The sequence below is a fragment of the Saccopteryx bilineata genome, chromosome 8 (assembly GCF_036850765.1).
Source record: "Saccopteryx bilineata isolate mSacBil1 chromosome 8, mSacBil1_pri_phased_curated, whole genome shotgun sequence".
Classification (NCBI taxonomy): domain Eukaryota; kingdom Metazoa; phylum Chordata; class Mammalia; order Chiroptera; family Emballonuridae; genus Saccopteryx; species Saccopteryx bilineata.
Genome location: NC_089497.1, coordinates 87,501,889 through 87,527,978, shown reverse-complemented (window position 1 = coordinate 87,527,978; position 26,090 = coordinate 87,501,889). Strand labels below are relative to the sequence as shown.

Sequence of the window (26,090 nt, the reverse complement as noted above, 5' to 3'; positions counted from 1 at the left end):
TCTTGGAAGAAACCATAGGCAGTAAACTCTCCGATATCTCTTGTAGCAAGCAGTATTTTTGCTGACATAACTCCATGGGCAAGTGAAATAAAGAACAAAATAAACAAATGGGACTTTATCAAACAAAAAAGCTTTTGCACAGCAAAAGACATCATTAACCCTTTGAGTAGTACGAACGTTCATGTACATCCTTGTGCCTTTTGACCATCCAGAATATGATCGATTTATTTTAAAAATGTGTAAGACAACATTAAAAAAGGAAAATGTATGTTCTTCTTGTTTCCATAAATTGTTATGAAACAAACATGATTTAAGTTAATAAAACTGGAACTGGAACTGGAACTAATTTTATATTTTGAAAAAAAACTCACTCTCTGGGGTCAGCGAGCATGAAAAAAATTAACTACTCAAAGAGTTAACAAAATAAAAAGACAACCCAAACAATGGGAGAACATATTCGACAACATGTCTGATAATAATCAAAATTTAATAATCAAAATTTATAAAGAAATTCTAAAACTCAACAGCAGGAAGGGAAACAATCCAATTAAAATGGGCAAAGGAACTGAATAGACACTTTTTCAAAGAGGACATACAGATGGCCAGTAAGCATATGAAAAAATGTTCAACATCACTAATCATTAGAGAAATGCAAATTAAAACCACAAGGAGATACCACCTCACACCTATCAGAATGGCGCTCATTGACAAATCAACACAAAAGTGCTGGGGAGAGTGTGGAGAAAAGGGAACCCTCCTGCACTGCTGGTGGGAATGCAGATTTGTGCAGCCACTGTGGGGAACAGTATGGAGTTTCCTCAAAATTTAAAGCTGGAACTGCCTTTTGACCCAGCTGTCCCACTTTTAGGAATATATCCTAAGAATACCAAAACTTTGATTCAAAAGAAGATATGCACCCCCATGTTTATGGCAGCATTGTTCACAATAGCCAAGATCTGGAAACAGCCCAAGTGTCCGTCAGTGGACGAGTGGATTAAAAAGTGGTGGTACATATACACAATGGAATAGTACACGGGTATGAAAAAGAAGGACATCATGCCTTTTGCAATGGCATAGATAGACCTGGAGATTATTATGCTAAGTGAAACAAAGCAGGCAAAGAAAGAAAAATATCATATGATCTCACTTATATGTGGAAGCTAATGAACAAGGTGAACTGAGGAATGGAATAGGGGCAGAGGCAGGGTCACAGGGAGCAGAGGGACAGTTGTCAGAGGAAAAGGGGATGAGGGGATGGGATCAGAGAAAGTGATGTGATTAGTGAAAATATATATACATAACACATAGAAACAGATAACAAGAAAGGAAATTCCAGAGGGAAGGGGGGAGGGAGTTAGGGAGAAGGGGACCAAGGGGCTGTAATGGGAGGCATGTGATTGAGAGGTGAGGGTGTTATATTGATTGGGACACTTGAATCCATGTTAACACAAAAAATTAAAACTAGGCCCTGGCCGGTTGGCTCAGCGGTAGAACGTCGGCCTGGCGTGCTGGGGACCCGGGTTCAATTCCGGCCAGGGCACATAGGAGAAGCGTCCATTTGCTTCTCCACCCCCCCCTTCCTCTCTGTCTCTCTCTTCCCTTCCCGCAGCCAAGGCTCCATTGGAGCAAAGATGGCCCGGGCGCTGGGGATGGCTCCTTGGCCTCTGCCCCAGGCGCTAGAGTGGCTCTGGTCTCGGCAGAGCGATGCCCCGGAGGGGCATAGCATCGCCCCCTGGTGGGCAGAGCGTCGCCCCTGGTGGGCGTGCCAGGTGGATCCCGGTCGGGCGCATGCGGGAGTCTGTCTGTCTCTCCCCGTTTCCAGCTTCAGAAAAATACAAAAAAAAAATTAAAACTAAAAAATAAAAATAAAATGATATCAAAAGTGCTTGGACAAGTCAATCAAGCCTATTATATCTAACCAATGAGTGTGTGTGTGTGTGTGTGTGTGTGTGTGTGTGTTAATGTCTTAAGGCTGATATGAAGTAGATTCAGTTTTTATAATTAAAGTATTTTTACAGTAATAGTACTAGATCACATTAATATAGATTTAGTCTAAGCAGTAAATGCTCCAAAAGAGAAGTGATTTTATCTTATTCTCCATCACAAGTTCAGGACTCAGCACTGTATTGGCACATGGCACATATTCAACAAATATTTTATGCATGAATGGATAAACATTTTTTATCAAATGATATTTAAATTTATGAGAAGAAAATATCTTAAAAATTGAGCTCTAAAAATATCCTAACTTATACACGTCCAGCAACTGGATGAATGTTTTTTCAGTAAGCAGGTTGAATGGCTTTACAGAACATTTGGGTTCCAAGCCCTTCAGCATTCAATAGCTGTGTAACGTACACTGTGTCACTATGCCTGTCAGTCTCCCTGTCATTGGTCCAACGCAGTCAGTGAAAGCAACGATCCTCTATATCAGTGAATTGTTGTGAGGATCCAATAAGGTAATGTGCATGAAAATTCCTTGGAAACAAAGTGAGAGGAATGATACAAATGCACAAATAGGTGATCTGTAGGTTGCAAAGAGTCCCATTGTCTCTCTAGCAGCTCAAAGTGCAGAGTTATAGCTTAACTTGTACTTTAGATATTTCCAAAGGGCATTTAATTATAAAAAGAAACAAAGAAACTTTGAAAAGTAAATAAGAATGGCATGAGTTTAGAGAAGTCAGAAGTGGGAAAGGCTGTTGATGCCTGTCCCAGCAAGATTCTACTTTGCACAGTAAGTCCCTCCCATTCATAGAGCTAGCCGAAGGTAATATGTTTATCAATCAATCCTCGTTTTCAATAATCCGAATGACCTATGGCAGAAATGTTAAATAGTTATAAAATGCAATTCTTCATTGGGCCATTTTAAAACTTTTGCCGTCCTTGCTACTTAATTTTAGAAGCTGTATCCTACATTATATCAAAAATTAAAAGGTACCCCCATCCCATACTCGATATAATTCAAACACAACTCTGGATGTACTATATTGATAAATGTTTACTAATTTTAATTTTACCATTTTTGTTCATATTTTAAAGCTAGTCATTTTGTTCAAGTCACATAAATTTTAACTAGACCCTTGAAAAACTAATAGCACCCATAGTCTAGGCCTATAATGGTAACAGATAAAACAGCCCTGTCTTTCATAATTGTCCAATTAGTCATATTGTATAACTACACTGAATTTTGAAAAAGAAAAAATAAAAAGTCCTCTTTCACTTGTTTCCCAGTAATCTTTGTCCACAAGTCTATTTTCCCCACCTGCTATGTTTGCCTAAGACTGGTCATTTGTTACCTGCTAGTTTCAATTGATTTCTTTTGCCTTTGCCTCCTTTATCCATGAGTGCAAAGAACAGACTGTACGATTTATACCAGCCATCTAGTACCAATCATTAGATAACAAGACCCTTTACTGAAAGCATTTAGAGTAAAACAATACTTTAAGTTTACCTTTGCTTTCATTTCCTTCTTTATTACTCTAGGTTCAAAGTGAGGCCAAAATGGTATCACAACGCCCATTCAGACATCCAAGCAAAGAATGTCCAGTCATTCTAAATAAATCCCTTGGCTCCAAGAGAATTTTATACATTTTCAAGTACAAGTTTCCAATAACATTTTTGGGTTTGGTTTCCCCCTTTTTTATTTCAGTCACTGTCTTTACATATAAAGGGAAATAAGTCATATTAAATTATGTCCCAGCAAATGTCTTATAAAGCCATATCTAGGTTCTTGTGTTTGCTAATAAAAAGATAAGATTTTTCCTCTGAAAGAAACAGGGCTGGACAACACCACAGTTAGCCAATTCCAAAGTCACTAGCTGGTGGGGGGATCTGAACTTGCTGCCTTTCTTCAAGTGGGAGGGGTAGGAAGGGAGTAGCAGGGATCTGTCAGCCTTGGAAACTCAGTCTGTGGCAAGGATGCTGGGAATTTCCTGTAGTTACTGAGAAGCTGCAATAGGTTGCAAGTTGTCTTGACAATTATTCTTTAAAGTTGACACTGCCCACTGGCTTACCATTGTTGGTAGAACATTATCAAGAACCATGCCTTTCAGAATTACAGGACTCTAAGATCCATATAGAAGAAATAAAAGATTTCAACCACCAAATGCAAGGGGACACGTCCATATTTTAAACTTTGAGCTCAAGTTGACCCCTCTAATTTGTAAGGTCCAAACAGATTTCTTGATTTCCTCACCTGATTAGACTCAAAGTCATACAAACTAATTCTAATATTTGCCAAGATAAATACAATTTGGTAGAACAGTCTGCCACAAATCCTAAAGCCAAATATACATGGTTTTGAGATATTCAGATTATCCTATTTGGGGTTTTCTATTCATTAGCATGGATTAGTGCCTACATATAGAAATGCCTACAAGGGTGAAGCACAAAATATAAATAAAGAATAAGGCAGAATCAGGTGGTAAAGACCGGGAGAGGCCATGCGTCGTCTAAGTGAAGCAGCTGCTGCTCAGCCATGGTGATGGCTGCCATGTGGAACACTGGCCCATGTGGCTAGGTAGTCTGATACTTCAAGAGAATCCATAAATTTGGATTTTTGTGTGAGATTTCCTAGTTTGGGTGGGGGGTTGTTTTTTTGTTTGGTTGGTTGTTTTTAGTGAGAGGAGGGGAGGCAGAGACAGACAACCACATGCACCTTGACCAAGATCCACCCAGCAAGCCCACTAGGGGGCGATGCTCTGCCCATCTGGGGTCCTTGCTCCATTACAGCCTGAACCATTTTTTAGTGCCTGAGGCTGAGACCATGGAGCCATCCTCAGAGCCCAGGGCCAACTCACTCTAATCGAGCCATGGTTGCAGGAGTGGAGGAGAGGAGAGAGAGACAGAGAGAGAGGGAAGCGAGAGGGGGAGGAATGGAGAAGCAGATGGGCACTTCTGTGTACCCTGACCAGGAACTGAATTCAAGACTTCCACATGCCAGGCTGATGCTCTATCCACTGAGCAAACCAGCCAGGGCCCCATTTTGGGTTTTTTATACATGGTATTAGCCTAGCCTATACATGTTTGCAAGACCAAGGTGTGAAGAATTTGAGGTCTGGTATGAATCCTGATTAATTCTGCTGTTTGGCATAACTAACAATGACAGTGCCACTGTCATTCTTTTGTTCTCATTATCTTAGTTAGCCTTAGCTGACCTCAAAAAAAGTTGCTGAAGAATATTCAACAACAAGGAAGTGCGCAAGTGGAAAAGATCTATGAAACAGTAAAGCAGATATCAAAGTAAAACACGCGCACACACAAACATATTCCTCATTAAAAATTACCAGAAAAACTTTAAATGATGAACATTTGTCATACGGGTAAACCATTTCAACAGTATAGATTTTAAGAAGTCCTGTTAAGTGATGCATCTATTTCATCTCATTTCTTTACTATTGAATTTTAAAATACGTGCACAGTGAGGTGACCTTTATATCAAAGACTACAAACAGTGTTTAAAGATATGTAGCACCTTCTTAAAGAAACGCATACATTCTTATAAGCGCAGTTAAAAGGGGAAAGGTTAAAGGTTATACTAGATTGTTCTATTCTGTGCCAAGATTCTGCCCCAGCTGCAACTAAATAGTGGTTCTCAGGCTTAATTAAATAAAGACCCGTGTAAATTCTAACTGTTTACTATGTGATTAGAACTTCTCTGGGCAAAAAGCTCATATTTGATTTCCTTGTTGTCTGCACTTGCCCAAACCCTTTACCCACCAGGTATGTACTGAAGCTGTGTAAACTCGACGTTTTTCTTTTGGAATCAAGGCTAAGATATAAAAGTTTATAGAAACAATGAAACCCAATTGTGGAAAATTCATTTTATGTGAATGAAAGAAACTAGTCTATATAATTACAACCAATGTTGTCATGATGAAATTTCTCCCAATAACACTGAGAGCAGTAGTTCTTAACCTTTGTATAACAATCATCTGGGGTGCTTATTAAAAATACACATCCCCAGGCCCCATCCCCAGCGGTTCACTGTGGCTGTGGGTGAGACCTCCCAAGGTGATTTGAAAGCTGGTGATCCAAGGACCACATTTGGAGAAGTGCCAATCTAGAGAAAAATCCTACTCCAAGCTGAACATAGGAGAACTATTACCTGATTTTATTTTGGGGGGGGGGGGTTATTCTTAATAATGGGGGAGGGAGTAGATGCTGGAAAATAGCCTCTTCAGTTATATTCATTTTCCAGTTTCTAAATTTAGCTAATAATTCATTTCATCTTTCCATATTTTCAAAATTCAGTGTCCTTAAATAATTAATATCATGTCTACTAATATTTTTTCAATTTCATTCACTTAAAAATCATACAAATACTGTAGAATCTGAAATAATGTACAAAATGGACAGTTTGTGATGTTTTCATTTGAACATTCTAAGAAAAATAAGCATAATTTAGAAGCAAGCAAATAGAAATGTAAAATTCAGTTAGTGTTTGGATTTTTCTAATTTGTCCTTGGCATTGATGAAGAACAAATTAGCTACTCTCCTTGGTGCCCACCAGAAATAACAGTAACAAGTGGAGCTTTTCTCCCCTCGGTAATATGTTCCTTTGTAGATAAGCACCGTGGAGAGAGGTAAAATAATGTCTTTTAAAAGTTTAGTGTTTTCTTGTTCTAAGATGTAAACGATAGGAGAAGGAGTGGGAGCTACTTCAGAAGTATTTATTCCATTGAGACAATAGATTTTGGTCACTCAGAGAAAGAATCACGGACTATCAAAATGAAACAAAAGAAAACATTTCATTTGACAGCAAGTTTCAATACATAAAGAGTAGGCATAACTCTCACAAAACTGTACATTTAATGTCTTACAAAATAAACTGAGGGTGCAGGTAGGCATGTTATGGGAAAAGCTTTAATGATGTGAGGCAAATTTTTAAGAGGGGAGATGTTTTTATTTTTAAGGAATTCAATAAATATAATGATAGAGTTAACAAATGTGTTTTTCTTGTTTTTGCTTTCAAAACTATTCAAACTACTTATTAATCTCCAGACTGTTTCATCAATCTTTTATGATGTGTTATAGGGAGTTTTTCGAATTTAAACTTCATTACATCATTTTATAGTTATAAACTCTGACCACTATAATTCTTGGTTTTAACTAGGCTATGAAGAGAGGAATGTATTCATTAGGCTAGTATGGTGCTAGAAGCCTGTAGTTTAACCAAGGTTAAAACAAATAAGATGCCAAAGTCTACAGTTCCAAATATACCAAGAACCTGAAAACTTAATTTTAAAGAACATAATGCAATTCTCTATAACTAGATTAGTTTGTCATTTCATCTCTTATGGAAAGGTAGAAATACTCAGTAATTAATTGTCTTTTTCTATCTCTAGAATGGAGGCACAGTGATTCTTAGCAGTAGAAGTTATTTGGGCTTGGACTCCTTTGCCACTGCTTCTTTAACTAGCTCCTGGGTAGAATTCATTAATTTTTATTAACAGGGAAAACATTTGTTCCCGTGACAATATTTGCATTGCCTGAATGATTTTCACCTCTGGCACAAGGTGTGCTATCGGCTCATACATCACCCGATTACTTGGAGAGCAGAAAGACCCTCAGTCATTAGTGAGTGAATTAAAGATGATCTTAAGAGCTATTAATCACAGTGACAAAAGCCTTAATGTTTCTGTGACCCTAGTGGAGCCTGGGGACTCAAAGGGAAGCAGAGGGAGAGAAAATGGAAACATATGTTTTCTCCAAAATAACCTACCTTAGGAGAACTGTCAAAGACAGAGTCACATCAAACTAAGAAATTCTGCCAGCAACTGGCCTCTGGTTTATGTGTCTATTTATCTTCTTGAGAACCCATGTTTTCTTTTAAAATACACGTTTTCTTGCTATAGACAATTAGAGAGCCAATACCATTGTCTTTTGTATCTTTAATATCTCTATTCAAAGTTTATTCAGGAGGACTTGTATTTTTACTAAACTGCATTTCTTGAAAAAAATTCAACATAAATTGTATTCAGTCTGCTAACCACATAAATCAGGATAAAAACAAGCAGACAATAGCAGTAAAGCACCATTATAAACATTAATTCAAGCAGATACAATATTCCAATAATGGACAAAAATGGTAACATTATTAAGTACCATAGTAGGTTACAACACTTAATCATTCTTCAGTATATCTGGCTGTATTTGTCTGGATGTTTACAAGATTATAATGGCATCAACTCCACTGTTAATGACATAGGCACTTGCTGGAATTTCAATTATCTTTTACAATATGTTGACATAAGGAACAGACTACAACTGGCTATATCTGAATATAGTAAGAAGATATATATCCCCTTATTTGTATGCATGTCTTTGTTTATATAGCTGAGAAAAAATATTGCATTGTGCTCATATTTTGCAATTGGTTCTGCCTCTGTGATGCAAAATAAAAGGAAATTCTAGCTAATGGCTTTTCTACATGTCAGTTTCTTTGATGCACCTTAGATTAGCGAAAGTATTGCTGAAATTAGTTTTCTCTTTTGATACTGATACCATATAACCACATATAAAAATTCTCTATTTCAACACTTTTTAGTGCCTAATAGACTACCATGTAATTGGGGCTCAATAACTATGTGTTGACTAACTGAATTAGATAATTAAATAATAAATATTGTGGCTAATATAAAAAATGTTCATAAATGTTTTATTCTCAATAAACTTTAATTTTGTTTTAACTAAAGAACCCAAATTAATTCAACTGAAACTTAAGTTTGAATTACATAAGAAAATTATTTTATTATTTATTAGAAAAAACATTTTCAAGCATAATTATCTTTCTGGAACCATATACATAGAAGATAAAGAGAAAATTATATAAGATTATATTGCTTTAGCAAAAGAAATTTTAGACTAATTTAAAAGTCTCATGAGTAAAATAAAAATTTTTAAAGAACCAATCAGTTTTTTAAATTCCATTTTATTATTTGCACAACTCTATGAGTTAGATTTCATTACTTCCTCATCTCCCAGATGAGTAAACCAAAGCTTCTAATATTAAAGTAACTTTCCCTAATGTTACAAATCTAATTAAGAAGCAGACATTGCCAGGTCATCTGGCTTAAAATCCCATTCTTTTGCTACTAAACTAAGCTATGTCTCAAATAGTTTAAAATGCAAAGAAAATATATATCTTAGTTAACACAGAATTAATTTATGAAATTGGGATTCTGATAAAGCTTACTTTCTATTCAAGAAGTCATACTATTAAAAATTATGGGTGACATCCAAATACTAACTTCTTTGCAATTATTAGTCATAGGAAGAGGAAAGTTTAGGAAATTTATGTCAGATTCACTGATAGACTACCAAAGATTACTGAACAAAATGCTCATGGAAGCACCTTTTTGTTACCACACAGGTTCAAATTACAATTCTATCCATTTAACAGAATCAAGCTTTCTGGAATGTTATTCCTGGGGACAAAAACCTTCTTTATATAATTCCCTCTTCTCCTCCTGAAACTCCCAGCAAATAAGAGTAAAGGTATTCTTAGTTAAAAGAAAATAAAAAGTATAGATTTACAGAGAAATCTGTTTTCATTTGGCATTTTTCCTTCTCCCCAGGCACTAAAAGGAGATCCATTATAATCTCAGAGTAGAGTTCAACACTCATGAAATTAGAACTTTTCTAAAAGCAATTGAAAAATCATTTTGAACAGTTAGACCACACTTCCTAAGATTACAGTTGAGCAAATCGCAGTGTCACATACAGAGTGACAAGAAATGCATAACCCTCTCATCCTCCTAAAATGTATCGAGTGATGTGTTTTTCATTCAATGGCTACAGGAAAACACAACTAATATCTAATATTTATCACATATTTATCCTAAACCAAATATTAGTTTTGGCACTTTGCTTACATTAACCCATTTAACCCTCATAATAGCTCATGAGATAAATACCACTATTACCCCCATTTTATAGATAAAGAAACTGAGGCAGAGACATTAAGCAAATGAATGCTAAAAAAAAAAAAAAAGTCCATGGTTTAAACCCAGAAAATCTAACTCAATAGCCTACGCACTTAATCCTTAAACATTATACCTTCTTACTCTGCACTTCAACCTGTAATACTTTCCAAATATAAGATAACAATAAAAATAGTTTTTAAAAAGATACATTTATTCAACCCTAAATCACAAGAATAGAGTCAAAATTTGACATTCAGGCCCTGGCTAGTTTGTTCAGTAGGTTAGGGCGTCACACAAAAACACAAAGGTTGTGGGTCCAACCCCCTGCTAGGGCACATGGGAAGCAACCAATGAATGGACAAAGTGGAATGACAAATGGATATTCTCCTTCTTCCCCTTTCCTCTCTCTGTCTTTCTAACATCAATCACTAATTTTTTAATTGATATTCAAATATTTTTTTCAAACATTTTTAATCGTACCAGCCAATCCTGAGACTGGGATTCGAGAGCAAGTGGTTTATGTCAAAGATGGTCTCAGAAAACACTGGTTGGGGAATAGAAAGACAGAATAAAACCAAAGTCAATAAAGGGTGAGTTATCTCTGGGAACTCAGGAAAACAGGACAGATCAGCATGGTTGAGGTAAGTGCTAGGATTTAGCCACCAATTCCTATCAGTCATATGTTGAGAGCCAATCCCAAGGGAAGTAATCCCTTGAACTTCTGACCTGCCCACGCTCAGACCAGGCTAATTCAAGCAAACCATTTGGAAGTCACGGTTGGCACACACAGAAATGGTGAGGGGATGTGGATGGGAGGGACACTGGCCCTCTGTAGTGCTGGCCAAACCAGCATGTGAAGGAAAGATCTCTCAAAGCACTGGCTGGTTTTCTTGTTCCAAAACAAAGATACTGATCCAGTAATTAAAAACCACATGTGCTTGGCAAGTGAAATAGTTTTTTCTTAATTAATCCTCTGCTTATATTATTTACTAACTCACTATTTTTAACCAAAATTTACTGTGACCTTGAATTTAGGTTGGGCGCTGGGAGTAGAGATTAAAGCATAAATTAAAAACAATGTCAAAAAAGACATCTAAATTACTAGCCACAAAAACAAAGACTGATAAAACTGACTACATTAGAAGTAAGAACTTCTGTTCATTTAGAAATAGCACAAAGAAGAGAAAGAAAAGTAACAAATTAGGAAAAGATATTTGAAAAATATATCCAAAGAATATTATATAAAAACAATTCTAAAATAAATAAGATTAAATAAAAACCCAAATGGAAAGATTCATAGGTCATAGCTGAACAGGATTTCACCAATAGGAAAGAACAAAAGGGCTATAAAGGGCCCTGGCCAGTTTGCTCAGTGGTAGAGCATCAGCCTGGCATGTGGAAGTCCCGGGTTCGATTCCTAGCCAGGGCACACAGGAGAGGCACCCATCTGCTTCTCCACCCTTCCCCGAGTCCTTTATCTCTATCTTTCTCTTCCCCTCCTGCAGCCAAGGCTCCATTAGAGCACAGTTGGCTTGAGCACTGAGGATGGCTCCATGGCCTGTGCCTCAGGTGCTAGAATAGCTCTCATTGCAGGGAAGCAACGCCCCAGATGGGCAGAGCATCGCTCCCTGGTGGGCATGCTGGATGGATCCCAGTGGGGCGCATTGCGGGAGTCTGTCTGTCTGCCTCCCCCACAACCCTCCCAACACCGCTTCTCGCTTCAGAAAAATACAAAAAAACCCAGCCTATAAATATGTAAAAAGAAACTCAATCCCTTTAGTAATCAGGAAAATACAAAGTAAGGTGATAATGAGAGTATTTTACACTTCTTAAATTAGCAAATAAGATAGGATAATACCAAGTGGTCTAAATATGTAAAGAATGCAGGAGCTCTTGCACATTGCCCACATTGCCGCTGTGTGTGTAAATTGGCACAACTACCTTAAAAACAATATTGTACTACCTTGTGCTTGACATAGCAATTTCATTCTTAAATATGTAAGTTAGAGAAACTCTTGTATGCACATGCTAGAAGACAGATTTAAGACTGTTCATGTCAACAAAGCTTATATTAAAAAAAAAATACCCTGCAAATCCAAAGGCCCACTGAATAAGGAAATACACTGTAGTATAGTCATATCATAAAATAGTATACAATGTGAAAATGAGCAACATTGATGAATTTTAGAGACAAAATATTGCATGAAGAAAAGCAAAACCCAGAAAATTATTTTCTTTAACTCAAAAATAAGCAAAGCCAAATAACATATTGTTTTGGAATATATACCCAAGCAATAAAACTATTTTTAAGTAGGGGAATTATAAAGGTAATGTTCAGGGAAATGGTTACCTCTAGAGTGAGGCAAGAGAACGGGACAAGAAAGATGCATCTGAGGAGATAGAGTAACACAGTCAGAGTCCACAGCTGTAGTTAGGTAGTTAGTTCACCTTATTAGATGTTCATTTTATTTTTATACTTTATTACTTGTTCATATGTTGCATATATTATATTATATATATTCTTTTCTATGTATCTAGTGTTACATAATGAAAGAATGCTAATTAAGAAAACGCGCCTTGACTTTATATAGCTTACAGTCCTGTGGGGAAATCTTCTGGCTCAAATAGGAAGTGCTTTAATAGATAAGTGAATCACCATAGAGGGAGGGAGGAGTCCACACTAATGGGAAGAGGTTTTGTGGAGAAAACCTTGAAAAGTGAGTATGATTTGCCAAGTGGAGGTCAAGAAAAGCATTCCAGGCAGGAGCACCAAACTGAGAAAAGGTTTGAAGGAAGATTGAAGCCTGCTGATGGTTAAGATGCTAGGATACAGTGAGTGCGGTGGGAGGACAAAGTGAAAGAGACGATACTCCAAAGAGTTACTTACTGAGTGAATGACAAAATCTGGATGCTTTCTGGCAAAGTACAATCCTCACATGATTAAGGAGTTCTGTTATCATGGCTCATCTTTTCAGAAATGAACCACATGCCCTCCAAAACTTCTGCAACAGAGACCACTTCTGCTTTCCCCTTTGGACTGGCTGTGTTGTGGGAGGAAGATGGGAAATTAAACATAGTGCCTTCTCTGCTGGTTTAGGCAGCTGACCCTAGACCTAAGGGTCAAGTAATCACCTCTGGATTTGTAGAGAAATTCATATTGGGTGGTCTACCAAGAATGAAATGTCAGGAGCATTTAGAAAATTTCATCCCATTAAAGGCCCAGAGGCCCAGCAATCCTTCTGTTTGTGGAGCTGATGATGCCTAGAGGAGCCAAGACTGCACTGACAAGAGGAGTAGAGACAACAGGGAGTGGAGTTACACTGGAGGCTGCCCTGCGTGGCCGGAGTGGACTCACATGCAACGTGGGAAGTAGAGCCGCCATTTCCTAAGCTGCCTGGCCCACCAATCCAACTGCGGCCTGAGAGCAGAGAGACAGAAGCCACAGCTCTCTCTGAGGAACTCAGGGCCTCCCTGCCTCACAGAGCTTCCACTCGGAAGAAGCATAACCAGAATGTTCACATTTCTACACTTTATGACAAAGGTTTTGTGACAAATGCAAAATTATACAATAGTAACAAAATCCATCCCCAAATAATACTTCCAGTGTTTATGGTAAAATGTTTTTATTCATCCTCATTCAAAACTGGAACCAGCACAGATTTATCACATTCACTGATTTATATTAGTAAGAATATGCCCATTTCACCAAAAACAAGAAATTCAATCTATCAAAAATCACAAAGGCCCTTGGGAGAGAGAATGGTTGGTGTTTATTCTGCGTACTCTTAGCCAATTTGAGATGTTTTATCATGCAGATTACACTGCAGTATTATTACTGTTACTTAAAATAAAATGTTCCAATGGACTTGTTTGACATGATATCAAATATACATAAGATTTGGGGCAGATGAATATATCAGGAATTAAAAGAGGCCTTTAAGATTTTTTTATCTCAGTTACACTTCTTAAGAGTAACTTTCACATGCCACTAAAGTACAAATCAGAGAGTTTTAATCTTCTGCTTTCATGACCTAGTACACACTAAGGACATAGGCAGTAGCAAGTAATGAGATATACTGGCAAAAACCTGAAAGGCACAGGCATGTAAGCATCACAGCTAGTTAGAAGTGTCAACTTAATTTCTACCATTCCCATAAAGGAAGCTTCAGATGTTTCATGTTGAGGAATGATCTACTAAGGAGATTATAGAGAAACTGACCACTGGCATTTAATGAAGGAAGAAAAAAAAATCAATCAAAACAACAAGAAATAAGAGTTTCCTGAAAGTGAGGTTGCTGCAGATGAAGGAACGTGACCACGTTTAGTGATTTCCCCTCCGTTCCTGGGCTTACGGGGCCACAGTCCTAGAAAACCATCAATAAACCAACAGTTTTTTTCCATTTTCAGATTTTGATCCTGAATATACAGTAGAATCAGTCAAATGGAGTAGTATCTTTATAGCCCTAGTAGATTTCTTCATATTGCAATTATTTGAAAGGAGGTCTATTTTTTTTTAACTCTCCTCATAGAACCTAGTTCAGCACCTTGTATTCAATAGGTACTCAGTAATTTTCTGCTGAATTGAAATGAGTAATCCTCTTGAAAGAGGACACATTTTCCACAGTGTCAAAAACAGCTATTCACAATAAGTATATAAAAAGTATTTTTCTACTCCTAATATTTGAAAATATTTGCTTTGAAATTCTTGATGTCCCATGGAAAAGAATAAATTGGAAAAGGAAATTTCAGCTGGGGCGTCTTCCCTGTGAGCAAGCTCCTTGACTAACACCCAAACAGCCAACATCAAAAAGGCTCATTGATGGGCCCACATTAGGTCCTTTTGGTTCACTCACTCACGCTGTTGTCAAATATCTATTGAGTACCTACTATATGCAAGACACTATACTGTTTTCTAAGGCAGGAAGGGAAGGGGGAAGAAATATAGCCCCAATTTCCCCCCAAATGAATCTCAGCAATAAAGTTACCTTAAGTAATTGTGTTCATATTGTAATATCTTTGCCCACCTTAGCTGCCAAGCACAGTGTTAAGAACCCGGGAAACAAATAAACAAAAAACCACTTCCTCTGTCTGACCTCAGACAGCTGAGGCTACAACCTGATTTCTGTTCCCATCATTCCACTGAAAGTCCTTCTCTGACCTTGCCAACAGCCTCTATCCCCTCTAATCCAAAAGCTTTCATCTTCATCTGTCCTCCTCTTCAGTCAGGCTTGTCTCATTTCTCTACTCTTCAGGAAGAAAATGAACTTTTCTCCCTGACCGCTGATTCCCCACCTATAATACTAGATCTGCTGCTTGCCCTGCTCACCCCTAAATGCAGTGGGCCTCTTCTGGGTATCTCTATGAGCAACCCTCCCTGGCACCTAGGGAGGGGCTCCAGATGCCCATAGGAGTTCAGTTCTCTCTGAATACAGAAAAGAATTCTCAGCACTATATTGTTAGCCTAACTTCTCTCGTTGTCGGTGAGCCCTTCCCATCCACAAATCTCACTGAATAGAGAGATCTCTCTGATATGTGGAATTCTTTAAAAAAATCATAAACACAGGGAAGAGATTGGTGGTTACCAAAAATGAGGTGGGGTAGCAGAAATGGGTGAAGGAGATGTAAATTTATTAAACAGAAAATCAATCAATCAGTCAATCAATCAATAAAACTGAGGATGGCAATAAGGAAAAAGAAAAGAAAAAAAGAAAGAAAGAAAGACTGATCAATGAATGGTAGGGAAACAACTTTTTTGCTAAGCCAGTATATTTAATGTTACAGCAGGAAATCTGTATCTAATAAATGATAAATTCTCTATATAATTGCCTCACTAAATCCTCAGCAATTCTAAATATCAGTTCCCTCAATTTTTCAAATTATAAACAAAGCAGGCACAAAGACATTAAAGACCTTGTGTAAATGCACACAGCCAATAAACGGACAAGAAAGGATCATACCCACAACTGTTTTCTCTCCATGAGTGACTGGTCATATCTTTTGTGAGAGATTTTACTAGTTTAATTAGTCTTACAAGTTTAACTATGTCCCTTGCCTTCAAAAAAAATGTGTCATAAGTAAAGTTGAGGAGCTCATTTTTGTGTGTCTGCCCATAAACATACACAATACTATACAGGAAAAGGGAGTAAAGGGAAAAGAAGAAAGAATAGCTTATAATCTTTACATTTTCATCCCTTAACTCACCTTTTACACATTTTCCGTAACTGCATCTCAGGACTTTCTTTATGCTGATAGCTGATGACTTCAAACGTGTTTAACTTCTTCCTTGTCCCAGGCTCTCTCACCAGTCTACTTTCAAATCCTTTTAACACATCCTGAAGCACCATTTTAATCATGTCAGCCTCAGTCTCAAATCCTGTGAGGACTCTCAGTTCTCACATCAAGGAGGATACCTTAAGGCCTTTGTCAGATGCTTTGTGTCATAGCCGTCCTTCCCTGCACAGACCCCAGGACACACCCCTGATGCCTGGCGTCTCTGACAGACAATCTCACTCTAAACAAAGAATGCTGATCATCCGTCAACAGTCACCTTGCTCTGAGCTTCTATCACAGAACTTGCTAAACCACCTCCCAATGCTTGATAACTTATTAAGAGGATGATGGTTCCGGCTTCATTATCTTAAATTCTGCACTTCCATAAACTGAGAGGTGGATATCACCATCTCTGTTTTGCAGATGAGGAAATTACAATTGAATGAGTTGTCCATGATCATACACTTGGTGTCAGAACCACAATTTGAACCTAAGTCTGGCTGACTAAAAAGCTCTTGTTCTTGGGTACTGCCCAGTTCTACTGTCCACATGCCCATCCAGACAGAGCATTCACAGTACATGCTGTTGTGGTCCATTAAACACAAAATTAATTAAAAGTCTTCTTGAATTCCTAATAGATGTTTTTTCATTATGACTTTGTCAATACATAGCACTTAAAGGTCTATAAATTTTTCATGTTATATACAAGGGGTCCTCATATTTTAAAAGATTAAAATCCAATTCCCTTATTTTACCTAGAACTTGGAACTGAGGTGGAGGCCTCCTCATCCTGAGATCTAGATGAAATTGCCAGAACCACTGAGTTCCTTGACCTGGGAGAGTGTAGAGTCCTCTCAGAGATATATACCAATTCCTTAGGGTGCGAGAATTAGGTCTTCTATGTCCTAGGCTCTAAAGTTCTCTTGGTCCTCCACCACCCTCTCCTACATTGCTTGTATAATGCCCCCTCTCATTTAGTTTCCAGAAGAAAGCCAGTCAAACCAGGCATTTTATGAGTTTTATTTGATTGGGGGAGGGAATAGGTGGGAATCCGTAGGTTAAGATCCCAGTAAGGAATGTGTGGCTTCCCACTATCTCCCCTGCTGAGAACTTCTCTGACTTGGAGTTTGAGGCATGGAAAAAAAATCATAACATCTTTCTCATTGAGTCTATGTTTATAAACACCTTTAGCCTGACCTGGCAGTGGCGCAGTGGATAGAGCGTCGGACTGAAATGCAGAGGACCCAGGTTCGAGACCCCGAGGTCGTCAGCTTGAGTGCAGGCTCATCTGGTTTAAGCAAAAAAGCTCACCAGCTTGGACCCAAGGTTGATGGCTCGAGCAAGGGGTTACTTGGTCTGCTGAAGGCCTGCGGTCAAGGCACATATGAGAAAGCAATCAATGAACAACTAAGGTGTCGCAATGTGCAATGAAAAACTAATGATTGATGCTTCTCATCTCTCCGTTCCTGTCTGTCTGTCCCTATCTATCCCTCTCTCTGACCCTCTCTCTGTCTCTGTAAAACACCTTTATAAAGCACCAACTATATTCCGGGCACCATGTTAATCTCTGAGAGTAAAACAATGAAACAGACCCTGTCCCTGTCCTCAAAAAACTCACAGTTGGAAACAGTACACAAACAGATGGTCACTGCATAAAATGATGAGGAGGCTATTACTCAGGAACACTTACGAGGAAGAAACCACCACAACCTAGAAAGCTAAGGAAGGCTGTATACCAGAGCTGAAATTTTAAATAATACATATTGCATAAAGATTTGATGATGTCAAGGCAGCTAAGTGAGAAGAAGTCTATTCAAGGCAAAGAGAAGTATGTATGTGACTTATGTTCTGAAGGGCTGGTGAGTGGTTCTTCATAGCTGGAGTATAAAGAAGGATATAAGATAGAAAGCTGAAATGGTAGGTCTGGGGCATATTATGAAAATCCTTACTTGTAATGTTAAATGGTTTGGCAACTAGGAGTCATGACATAATCAGATCTGTATTTTGGAAAGAAAACTGGAAAAGGTCTTGGATGAGAGCTAGGAGAGTGGAGAAATCAAGGGTTACTACAGTGGTGCTGGTGACCAATGACAAAGTGCTATCTAGGTCATCATTGGAACCTGACTCACAGTAGACTCTTAACAAATGCTTTTGCTTAACTGAACTTGTCTCACTATCATCTTGCTCTAATATAGCAAACAAGTGGCCTTGATACAGTATCTTTTAAAATGCCATCTACATTTTGAATGTCGAAAGTGCTCAGGTGTCTGACCAGGGTTAAGAAGACATGCAACTAACTATTTATAAATCATCCACCACATGCTAAGTATCTTCCATACATTATCTCACTTATTCCACACAATAACTTTTCAAGATAGTTCTTTTCTCCATTTTATTGAGGAGGGAAATGATGTCAGAGTAATTAATAAACAAATCTATTCAGAATCTGAATCTGACATGAATGTACCTAACTGCAAAGACATCTGTAAATTGTGGCTATGGTGGCAGCAGAGCTCACTGGTAAAACCACATTCTCCTTGACCAAAAATTTCAGAATAAGATACACAGGACTGAGACAGGAGTATAAATGAGAGCTCTCTGGCCTGGGAAGAGGAGTCAAAGACTGCTTATGTCTTTTACTGCATATGGCAGCAAACCGTAATGAGTCAGACATTGTCATAACACGTTGCATAATTCCAACGAGGCATTCACATCTCAACTACTCTTGGTTATTTCCAACTTGGTAATAAATCAAAGAGATCAACTGTTTGGGTGGAGGGAAGTCAGAAAACTCATTTAACTCTTAAATAGCATTAAATATTAAATAGTAGTATCAGGAGGTAATGCCACTTTCCATACTATGTTTGGCTCCTAATGCTTGGGCATCCAGACCTCTGACATCTTGATACATGAATAAATTTCTGACCCTGAAGTTTTATTTCAGTTCAGAGCTCCAAAATCTCCTTAAGCCAATCTACCAAGAGTAGCATCTGTCAGCATAGAGATAGAACATCATCTACATAGACTCTAAACTGTTAAAAACAAAGCCAAATAAAGCTCATTTGAAAAAGGTCTTTTCTTTCTTTAAGGTGAGAGATGAAGCAGAAATGAAGCATGCCATGGTAAACAGAAACTGGGCTCGCTTGCAGTCATGCACTATAGCCATTAAGCCTTAAGGTCTTAAGGTACCAAGCAATGCATATGATAAATTTCTCAAAAACATCCCAGCCATAACATAGTTCTTGCTGATTGCTCATTTACCCATAATGCATGCTGTCATAGCAAAGCCTGACAAATGACAGAGAAAGCTCAGGTTATTTTTTACACTGACTGCCAAGCCCCTCACCTCAGATTATTCATTTATTAGGGCAATCACTGAGGTCTGGGTACTTAATATTGTTTTCACCAAATATGAAAATGATCTACTTGCCTATTCTTTAGTTCCTCCTAGGGCAAGCCATTTATCATCAGCTCAGGATAAATGACTGCTTCATTATAGCTATAATTTATGAGGTGTTAGAAGTAAAGAGCCACGCCTAGAGACTTAAAGCTTTAATATGGATTAAAATAAGATAATCAATCAAGATAATACAAATTTTCTCTCAGCATTATTTCTTGTTTTGAAATAGCTTAATAATTTTTCAGGAGGATTTTAACCATGTTGAATATCTCATTATCCAACAATATGCATGTGTGTCTGAGGCCATATGTAAATAAATATAGGATGGATGAGATACTACCAGAAAAAAAGGAAATCAAACCAAACTACTAGCTGCGGTTCACTGAAATCTTTATTTTCCTTAATGCTGTCTGAGAAACTAGAGGCCAGAGTTTGCAGAGCAGGTGTAAACTTCAGTAGTCTATTCTCAATTTTCTTATTTCTCTGTTAGAGTATCGTAGAAAGATTTCTGCTGCTTTATTTTCCCTTACTCTGTCTACAACAAAGAATTTACTCTGGGGGAAAAAGTTATGTCTCAATAACATTTTAACAATTTTGCTTTCTTTTATTATCTGGAGCAGAATTTCACAACTCATAATTTAGACAAGCACAGCTTCTTGTTGTATCTGGGAATAGAATACTTCCCACTAAAATAGCATTATAGTCTTAAAAAAAAATTTTCTGGTTTGTATATTGATTTTATAGTTATTGGGCTATGCCAAACAAATATTATTTCTAAATTACATGTCATGCTCAATACACTAACATAAACCTATTTGACGACTTGAGTGAAAAGCTTTGAAGACTACACGGTAAATTCACAATTTAATGCTTTAAACACACACCACCAGGAAGAAAATCACCACAAGAATCAACAAATAAGCAGTCTAAAGCCAAAGACACTAAAGTACTAATTAAAAAGCCTCCTGAAAGTTCTTGCTATTTTCCTAAAACCATGTTCCTTGCAGGTGCAACAAATGGGCCCCTGCTGCCTCCAGGCAATTCTTGACCATACTTCCAGGAAGGCCTGGTGACTGGAAACTACTCAGCCTTGAAATTAACATCCCTAGGGGAAACCTTTTCTTTCCCCTCTGGACAACAGCAGCTTACATCTTCAAGACAAAAGAGGGGGGTGACAAAAAAACGGGGCCAGGGAAGACAGTTGCCGTTGAAGTCATGCTGTGTTTTCCTAATGGGCCTCTTCATTTTTTACCTCTGAGAGACTGTGGAAAATGGAAAGTTCCTCATAATGGCTTTAGTCCACGTGGCCAATCTCCCCACTTCCTGATATGCTCATATCACTGAGTGTACCTGAAAGGGGTAAAAGCTGGGACTTTCACAAGAGCTCTGAATCTACATAGGAAAAAAAGGATCCTTCACAAGCTCATAACAGGAACTGAATGCAAAAGTCAGACACCGTATTTCCCCATGTATAAGACCCTCCATGTATAAGACACACCTTAATTTGGGGGCCTGAAATTTGAAAACAAATGTATTACATAAAGTTATTGAACTCAAGTTTTATTCATCATAAAACTCGTACAACTCTCCATCACTGTCAAAACTGCCATCTATTAGCTTGTCCTCATCTATGTCTGATGACAAATCACTATCTTCATATATTGCCTCATCCTCAGTTCCATTTATGGCATTTGAAATGCCACACTTCTGCAACCACTGTGTAAGATGCATCCAATTTTTAGACCCCAAAGTTTTTAGAAAAAAACTGCATTTTATACATGAGGAAATATGGTAGAGTATGGCAACCTAGAATATAAAATATTTCTACTTAGTGTAACTGTTTTCCATTCAATATAATTTTCAGCAATAAAAGCCTCTGGAATATCACTCAGACTGGTTTAAGCAAAATTCCAATCTAGATCTTTGTTAGCTGAAGGACATTTTTCAATCCAGTCATCTTTCCCTACCCTACATATAATTCAACAAACAGCATCACTTCAACAGGGATAAAACAATTTAAGCTGTGTATTTGTTCTGTGCATGTGTATGTGCTCTTCATGCCCTGTGTATCTGGACATAAAATGAATCACTTTATACACACACACACACACACACACTCACAGACACACGTACTTTTTCTCTCATTTGGACTGTAGAGTTGAGATAATTTAAAAACTGAAATGCAAGATCTAGCATTCACAAGAGCACAGCACCTTATGTTCACCTTAAAAGGTACTAAAAAATATCAGTCTTAGTACACATATAAGGAATTCTACTTGTAAAAATAAATAAGGAATTTTACACTACAGAAATACTAACCATCTTAGCTGTGAATAAAAGGATTCATGTGGTTTTAGAGAAAAAGAAAAACAGGTAGAAAACTTTGGTTTGGCTGTTGGGTCTTTGGTTTATTAATTAAAGGTTTATTTAAATACACACACACACAAGTATTTCACCATCCATGTCACCAACCACTGGCAAATTTCCAGTTCTTTCTCATGCCTATTTCTACAAGTTTCCTAATAGTAAGGAAAATATTCTAGATCTCAGTGACAATCGTATCATCAATTATATTTTGTACCCTATAATTTATGCAGATGTTTTGGGGGTATAGTACCATTAATTATTACTATGGTTTTTATTTCTATGTTAAATAAAGTTGGCACAAAATATTTAGTACTTAAATAGTGAAATACATACAAATAAGTTACAGAAGACATCAGAAATATTTTCATAATAGATGTGAAAAAATCCTCATAGGCCTGTTTAAAATAAACATAGTTTGCTCACGATGAGGCATAAAGCCCCATCATTAACTGAGAATTTTAAAGCACAGAGATGAGGAACTACTTTCTCTGCTTACATTTGCTTCCCTGTTTATGTGATAAATTTTTCAAATAATTTCTCCTCTGAAAGTACTATAGTCCCTAGCAATGCATTTCTATGTATATGATACTTTAGGGTGAACTTTTCCAAGTAATAGTTATTTTTATTATTATTATTATTGTATTTTTCTGAAGCTGGAAACAGGGAGAGACAGTCAGACAGACTCCAGCATGCGCCCAACCGGGATTCACCCGGCACGCCCACCAGGGGCGATGCTCTGCCCACCAGGGGGCGATGCTCTGTCCCTCCGGGGCGTCGCTCTGCCGCGACCAGAGCCACTCTAGCGCCTGGGGCAGAGGCCAAGGAGCCATCCCCAGCACCCGGGCCATCTTTGCTCCAATGGAGCCTTGGCTGTGGGAGGGGAAGAGAGAGGCAGAGAGGAAGGAGGGGGGGTGGAGAAGCAAATGGGCGCTTCTCCTATGTGCCCTGGTGGAATCGAACCCGGGTCCCCTGCACGCCAGGCCGACGCTCTACCGCTGAGCCAACCGGCCAGGGCCCTCCAAGTAATAGTTGTTAATAATACAGTCTTTGAATAAATCAAAGCTTCTGATAGGAATCAACCAATATGATCAGATGCATTGATAAGCCATGTCACCACAACTCATGCCACACACCTAATTACAAAATGACAGGCAGGCAGGCTGCCAGAGCAAGGCTGCTTCCCGTGAAGGCCACCTGCTGGAGATAAAGCAGAGTCTGCTTAAAAAACAGACTCTTTTCTCATTTGTAAAATGAATGCCATAACAACTTAGAAATGAAACAAGTTAGTGTGTAAGAAAGCCATTGGTAAACTGAAATGTGCTACGTGAACATACGATGAATCAATGTTGTTGGTACTATTATTTCTCTTAAATCACATCATTCATCTCCCTTCATAAATGAATCAGAATTTGGACATTTACACTGTATTGAATTTAGATGATTTGGTTGAAAGAATATAAACTGAGCACCCACGTTGTAGAAGAACACAGTGCGAGGCACAAGGAGGATGTGCATATTATGGAGGTTAAGACTCTGCTTTTCAGTAGCTCACAGTTTGAAACCACTAAAATTCAGGTCTGTGCTGGCTTCAGGAAGGTCAACTTCCCCACAGGATGTAGAACTGACCAATAACTGATTGCACATACTTACCATATATTTGTTGAATGAATGTATGAATACACACCAAGATATCTAATTTGTTGGCTGAGCCTGATATTCATCCTTAGTTTCATCATCTACTAAAAATTTCCATTTTTCTATAAGGTTTAAAAAACATAAAATTATTTTTAATAAGCTAGGCCTAACAAAAAGCAAAGACAGGTACGTACTTTCCTATGGTTTTTGTTGCCTTGATCATTTCTTACATAGTTATATACAGACTCTTAAATGCTGGCTTTCTGTGGGAAATTTCTCAAATGCAAATAAATATATATCACTGAGTAAAATCCTGACATGAATGAAATGAAAAATAGTAATTTAGATGTAAAGTGCTAAGTTACCAATTAGCTTCTTAAAACAACTGAAAGTCACAGAGAGCCCTCAATAACAGAGGCGGTTAATTAATTAACATTAGATGTGATTAATAATGAGTCTCGTTTAATAGCAAATATCTGGCTGCAATGGCTGCATGACAGAACAAAAAGCCTTCAGAGAGCAAGCAACTATATTTATCCTGATTGTGTTTGGGATTTTAACATGTTTTGTGCAGGCTGACAAATGGCCTATTAATTATCTAATGTTGTCTGACAACAACAGCTTGATAAAGATGTATGTTTTTGAGTCGCTGGATGGAAACTACTGGAGAAGAGCCCCAGAGGGGCCTTGCTGTCCTAAAACTGGGCTCCCAGCCACAATGACAGGCAAGACAAAGCCCTATCTCCCGCCACAGCCTTCACAGATAAAATATGGCTTGGCATTAGGAACACTTCTTTTTTTCTTTTAGAAAACTGCTTCTGCAATATCTGATTAGGAAAAGGAGTAGGTCTTTACTAAATTGGGGTTAAGGCATAATCAATATCATATATGGAGTGCCTGGACTGTTCTGCATAAACACAGGCACTTCATATTATTAAGGAGTCTATAATGCCGAGGAAGCATATGGCGGGACACTGCAGCTCTCTCCATTCTTTTTATTTAGAAGTTTATCTTCCAACCTGTTTGGCAGCTGCTCCTAAGTGGTTTCACAGTGCCAAATTATTTTTATGATTGTTTGATGTTTTATTCTCCCATTTCAGTTAATGAGATAGGATCCCACAATGGCCATAATTCAGGGCTGTCAGAACTAAAAAGCATGCTTGTGGCAAGAGAGCCTGATGGTAAATAAGGCTAAAAGCAATGGATAATAAAAAAAAACTCTGTTATCAGAGTCGCCTTTGCAATCAAAACTTGTTGGGGTCAGAGCCTTCCTTTCTTTGTGTGGCTCCTGGATATTCCCAGCCCGGTGCAAGGTCCCTGTCTACCCAGCTCCATCACTCATTTTGACTCTGGAAACAAGTCCACATCTCCTTGGAAAGGCATATGAGAAATAATATTAACTAAGAAATGTTAGAAGGTCTTAAAAGATATCGAGTACTACTCTAATTAAAGGGCTTGAGCATCATTTATAGTGCCAAGCAAGTGATTTGTCATACACTCTTAGAGAGAAATTGTTCAACAAATAACCTTTACAAGAGTCTTGAGAACAGCTTCATAATTGAAGTCCCTAATGGTTTTGCTGGGAACTTTTATTAAGGTTGGAGGGTTGGTTATTTTTTCCCCTTTTCCTCAAGAGTTTATAGCAACTTATGGTTGTAATGTAGCAAATTTCTTCCAGAAAAGGATGCCCTTTCTTAATATTTACAACTGCCTGAAGTATTAGCAAAGCCATTGCTGCTAATAAGACAGTGATTTGCTAGGAGAAAAGGAGAACCTTGTTTTGTTTTGTATTTTTATTTTTGCTTTCATTATTCCTAATGGAGAAAGAAACTTTAAGAGATAGGAAGTTACCTGAATTTAGGATTTTGAAAAATCTTACACTGAAGTTCAAAAACCTTTATTTTAGTGTAACATAATCTCTGAAAATGTGATGATACAAATAAAAAGAAATCATTACTAGACTGAGTCTATAACATAAATTACTATTCAAAACTTCAAAAAATGAAAAGCTACGACTTTCCAAAACAATATTTCTTTCTTTTTATTACACATTTAAAATAATGGTCCTTCATAGGCAGAAAATAGTATGGCAAAAACTCAAATAATAGTAAGTCCCATAACTAATTATAAAGCCTGACATGCCTCATGCAGAAACACTCCCCAATGAGTACCAAAGATTGGCTGCTTTATAAATATTTAATGCTTGCCAGCAACACGGTCTTTCTCTCACATTAAGCCTAAACCATTTGTCTCCTCTTACAATCAGCCATGTCTATGTGGTGTCATCATGTCTGAACAAGTTGGCCTTATTACATGTTTTCCAGGATATAAAATTCAGGACATGACACATCTCTATAATGTGAATGGAACAATTACACAACCAGAAAGGGGGAGGAAAAAAACCATTTTAAATGGGCTAAGTGTCATTATCAGGTTAGCTCCAGAGAGTTCAAGTCAGAAAAACAAAACATCAGAAAATAATGACTACGTAA

At 37.7% G+C, this 26,090-nt stretch overlaps 1 protein-coding gene across 8 annotated transcripts in view; it reads right to left on the bottom strand.

Moving 5' to 3' along the window:
- The window catches only part of MECOM (MDS1 and EVI1 complex locus), a 701,730-nt gene that overhangs the window by 393,458 nt on the left and 282,182 nt on the right, over positions 1 to 26,090 (bottom strand). Inside the window, exon 1 of one of the 8 annotated variants that reach the window (XM_066241048.1) lies at positions 16,128 to 16,235. The exons of the other annotated variants lie outside the window; for them this stretch is intronic. The gene's annotated coding sequence lies outside the window, so the exon portion shown is untranslated. Of the gene's footprint in view, positions 1 to 16,127; positions 16,236 to 26,090 lie in introns of those variants that run through there. 8 annotated transcript variants of the gene reach the window in all.